Here is a 6,000-nt window from a genome sequence, read left to right on the forward strand (position 1 = left end):
GTAACACACACACACGTTAGGGCACATGATAACACACACACATTAGGGCACATGATACACACACACACGTTAGGGCACATGATAACACACACACACACGTTAGGGCACATGGTAACACACACACGTTAGGGCACATGATAACACACACATGTTAGGGCACATGGTAACACACACACGTTAGGGCACATGGTAACACACACACGTTAGGGCACATGATAACACACACACACGTTAGGGTACATGATAACACACACACGTTAGGGCACATGATAACACACACACACACGTTAGGGCACATGATAACACACACACACGTTAGGGCACATGATAACACACACACACACACGTTAGGGCACATGATAACACACACACGTTAGGGCACATGATAACACACACACGTTAGGGCACATGATAACACACCACACGTTAGGGCACATGATAACACACACACACACACACGTTAGGGCACATGATAACACACACACGTTAGGACATATGATAACACACACACACGTTAGGACACATGATAACACACACACGTTAGGGCACATGATAACACACACACGTTAGGGCACATGATAACACACACACGTTAGGGCACATGATAACACACACACGTTAGGGCACATGATAACACACACACGTTAGGGCACATGATAGGGCACACACACACACACGTTAGGGCACATGATAACACACACACGTTAGGGCACATGGTAACACACACACGTTAGGGCACATGATGACACACACACGTTAGGGCACATGGTAACACACACACGTTAGGGCACATGGTAACACACACACGTTAGGACACATGATAACACACACACGTTAGGGCACATGATAACACACACACGTTAGGGCACATGATGACACACACACGTTAGGGCACATGATAACACACACACGTTAGGGCACATGGTAACACACACACGTTAGGGCACATGATGACACACACACGTTAGGCACACATGATAACACACGTTAGGGCACATGGTAACACACACACGTTAGGGCACATGATAACACACACACGTTAGGGCACATGGTAACACACACACGTTAGGGCACATGATAACACACACACGTTAGGGCACATGGTAACACACACACGTTAGGGCACATGGTAACACACACACGTTAGGACACATGATAACACACACACGTTAGGGCACATGATAACACACACACGTTAGGGCACATGATAACACACACACACACATTAGGGCACATGATAACACACACACACGTTAGGGCACATGATAACACACACACACACGTTAGGGCACATGATAACACACACACGTTAGGGCACATGATAACACACACACGTTAGGGCACATGATAACACACACACGTTAGGGCACATGGTTAGGGCACATGATAACACACACACGTTAGGGCACATGATAACACACACACACACACGTTAGGGCACATGATAACACACACACACGTTAGGGCACATGATAACACACACACACACACACGTTAGGGCACATGGTAACACACACACGTTAGGACATATGATAACACACACACACGTTAGGGCACATGATAACACACACACGTTAGGGCACATGATAACACACACACACACGTTAGGGCACATGATAACACACACACGTTAGGGCACATGATAACACACACACGTTAGGGCACATGATAACACACACACACACACACGTTAGGGCACATGATAACACACACACGTTAGGGCACATGATAACACACACACGTTAGGGCACATGATAACACACACACACACGTTAGGGCACATGATAACACACACACACGTTAGGGCACATGATAACACACACACACACACACGTTAGGGCACATGGTAACACACACACGTTAGGACATATGATAACACACACACACGTTAGGGCACATGGTAACACACACACGTTAGGGCACATGATAACACACACACGTTAGGGCACATGATAACACACACACGTTAGGGCACATGATAACACACACACGTTAGGGCACATGATAACACACACACGTTAGGACATATGATAACACACACACGTTAGGGCACATGATGACACACACACATTAGGGCACATGATACACACACACACGTTAGGGCACATGATAACACACACACACACACGTTAGGGCACATGATAACACACACACACACGTTAGGGCACATGATAACACACACACACGTTAGGACATATGATAACACACACACGCATGTACATGTAAACACAAACAAATATCCAATGAAATCTCAAAATAGCCCAAGTCAAAGTATTACTTCTTGTCAAGTGTAAACAGAGCACTACGCCCTATTGGACATCCAAACGACAGAACATCAAAGTCTGAGAAATGAAAAAACATTTTACAAAGAGAAAAAGCTCTAGTCAAAAAGATTGATCAAATAGAGCTCTGGCCAAATAGAGCTCTGGTCAAATAGAGCTCTGGTCAAAAGAGCTCTGGTCAAAAAGGGCTCTGGTCAAAAAGGGCTCTGGCCAAATAGAGCTCTGGTCAAAAAGAGCTCTGGTCAAATCAAAAGAGCTCTGGTCAAAAAGGAGCTCTGGTCAAAAGGGCTCTGGTCAAAAGGGCTCTGGTCAAATAGAGCTCTGGTCAAAAGAGCTCTGGTCAAAAGGGCTCTGGTCAAAAGGGCTCTGTCAAAATAGAAAAAGAGCTCTGGTCAAATAGAGCTCTGGTCAAATAGAGCTCTGGTCAAAATAGAAGCTCTCAAAAAGGGCTCTGGTAGAGCTCTGGTCAAATAGAACTCTGTCAAATAGTCAAATAGAGCTCTGGTCAAAATAGAGCTCTGGTCAAATAGAACTCTGGTCAAAAAGGGCTCTGGTCAAAATGGCTCTGGTCAAATAGAGCTCTGGTCAAAAAGGGCTCTGGTCAAAATAGAGCTCTGGTCAAATAGAGCTCTGGTCAAAAAGGGCTCTGGTCAAATAGAGCTCTGGTCAAAAAGGGCTCTGGTCAAAATAGAGCTCTGGTCAAATAGAGCTCTGGTCAAAAAGGGCTCTGGTCAAAAAGGGCTCTGGTCAAAAAGGGCTCTGGTCAATAATATGGCACCTTGTTGGGAATTGGGTGCCATTTGGGATGCAAACCGACTGGAGTATGACGTCAATATGATGTCAGAACTAGAGCTGTGCATGGTAGGAAGGGAACTCACTGTTGCATTCTGGGAAGGCCTGGACGTGTGCTGCTGCTCCAAACAGTAAACACAGCACGATGAACTCTGACCTCATCATCATCATCCTCTCTTCCTACCTGACATGACAAACACACACACACACACTTTAAAACCTTAAATCCACAAATGACATCACATTTGCATAGAATGACTGTATCTCACCTGGGTTCGTACAGATTCCTGAACAGTTCTACAGATGGATAGTTCTACAGATGGATAGTTATACAGATGACAGGTATACAGATGGACAGTTATACAGATGTCTGGACAGTTATACGGATGGGTAGTTATATAGTTATACGGATGGACAGTTATACAGATTTCTGGACAGTTATACAGATTACTGGATAGTTATACAGATTCCTAGCCAATTATACAGATGGACAGTTATGCAGATGGACAGTTATACAGATGGACAGTTATACAGATGTTGAGTTATATAGTTATACAGATGGACAGTTATACAGATGGACAGTTATACAGATTCCTGGACAATTATACAGATTCCTGGACAATTATACAGATGGACAGTTATGCAGATGGACAGTTATACAGATGTGTGGACAGTTATACAGATGTGTGGACAGTTATACAGATGTGTGGACAGTTAAAGGGATGTACATTTATAGAGATGGACAGTTATACTGAGTCCTGGACAGTTATATAGATGGACAGCTATACAAATGGAGATTTATGCAGATGGACATTTATACAGATGCCTGGACAGTTATACAGTTGGACAGTTATACAGATGGACCATTGTGTAGATTGACAGTTATAGAGTTACAGTGGGGCAAAAAAGTATTTAGTCAGCCACCAAATGTGCAAGTTCTCCCACTTAAAAAGATGAGAGAGGCCTGTAATTTTCATCATAGGTATAGATACCTATGATGAAAATTACTGGCCTCTCTCATATTTTTAAGTGGGAGAACTTGCACAATTGGTGGCTGACTAAATACTTTTTTGCCCCACTGTATCTGATGCTGTCAAGACCAGAATATGGCATGTCATACTATTTCTGGACAGACAGCATCAGATACATGGGCTACATATAGTAAGAGAGGGGGACACTGTTTTGCTCGTTAGTTTCAGCAGAGAGGAAGAGGCGAAGCGAGAGAGCTCACTCTCGCCAACATCTGTCCTGACTAAACCCAATGCGTTTCAATGGGCATAACATGCAGTCCTAAGCTTATTGCCAGCATTCCTGCACTTGGGACAAGGACTCACATTTTTTAGGGCGGAGACATGAGCATCTCCTCATCATATACAGATCTCTGGTTTCAGCCACTTGCCAATTGGAAATGAAAGTTGGCGAGTGCACAATGCACTGTTCGGATGCTGGCTTCCCCTAAAGTAAATTAATGTTTTGCCAAAATTATATAATTACTCCTGTCTGAATAAAATACTTCACCAGAGAGCTTGACTTAGCCACAGAGGATCATTCGCTTATTTGTTTCTATTTTTTTAATAGCTGTGGATTGTTTCAAATCACAAGTGCATAGGCCTATGCCTAGTTGGGAAGCCAGCAATTTACAGTGAAAACAACGGTCCCGTCTATAGAAATCAAACTGATCTGTTCTGTCTCCGGTCTGGCCTCCTCTAACGGTAAGATCCGGTAACGTTTAACGGGGAGGAACAGGGAGACATGTTCTGCACTGGGTGTGTTCCAGAATTATACAAACATTATCTGAGCAGAAAATCATATCTTTCCAATATGTTTGTCCGAGGAACCACCATATCAACACGATAAAGCACTAATGGGATTTATTAACTGAACGTATGCAGTAGGTCCATCTGGAACGCACCCAGTCAGTACAGAACACCGTCCATCTGAACAGGAACTGAACAGGAACGCACCCAGTCAGTACAGAACACCGTCCATCTGAACAGGAACGCACCCAGTCAGTACAGAACACGGTCCATTTGAACTAAAGTTGATTTTCGCAACTCTGTCTAAAACCGAAATATTAGCGGTGGCCAAAAATAGTTTTTGCTAATTGACTGGAGTGGAGACAATGCGCGTGCATATATTCAAATACTTCACACACACATTTACAAGGCTTTAAAATGTGATAGACCCTAATGCATATTTGAGTCGGACATTAAAGATAAACAATCTCTCTCTCTCGGTTATTTGTTTTATTGTTTATTTCACTTTTGTATAATATCTACCTCACTTGCTTTGGCAATGTTAACACATGTTTCACATGCCAATAAAGCCCCTTGAATTGAATTGAGAGATAGGCAGACGGGCGAACTAACCGCCGGAGATAGCAGCAGTTAGAGAGATAGAGATATAGATGGACGAACTAACCGCAGAGATAGCAGCAGTTAGAGAGAGAGAGATATAGATGGGCGAACTAACGACAAAGATATGCAGTTAAACTCTAAACTCACCCAAAACTTCTTCGTAACAGCGCGTGGAACCCTCGCCGAATCAGTCTCTCATCTCGTGGGGAGAAAGACAGGAGGAAAAGGAGAGGAATAAAATAACGTTCTGGATGTGCGCGAGGTTCGGGCGTCCCAAAGGAGAAGAGAAGGCTCGCTCTCCCGTTTCTCTCGGTGAGCTCGAGCTGTTTTGATCCCTCCTTCTGTTCTCCTGTATGCATCCACGAGGAGGCGCCCTGGGTCCACAGGTGTGTGTGTGTGTGTGTGTGTGTGTGTGTGTGTGTCTGAACATTGTGTGTGCGCTCGTGTGTTTGCGTGCATATGCGTGTGAGCGTGCACTTGTGTTGGCGCGTGCCAGTACGCCTGTTAATATCCTTTCAGCATTCAGTGATATGACTCGTTTAGATTGCGCCTAGCAGCAGGGCTTAAGA

General features: G+C 44.2%; 1 pseudogene; it reads right to left on the reverse strand.

Moving 5' to 3' along the window:
- The window catches only part of LOC135558072 (collagen alpha-2(VI) chain-like), a 48,801-nt pseudogene extending 43,059 nt beyond the window's left edge, over positions 1-5,742 (reverse strand).
- Between the last annotated feature and the right edge of the window lie 258 nt (positions 5,743-6,000).

The sequence above is a fragment of the Oncorhynchus masou genome, chromosome 17, assembly GCF_036934945.1.
Source record: "Oncorhynchus masou masou isolate Uvic2021 chromosome 17, UVic_Omas_1.1, whole genome shotgun sequence".
Taxonomy (NCBI): domain Eukaryota; kingdom Metazoa; phylum Chordata; class Actinopteri; order Salmoniformes; family Salmonidae; genus Oncorhynchus; species Oncorhynchus masou.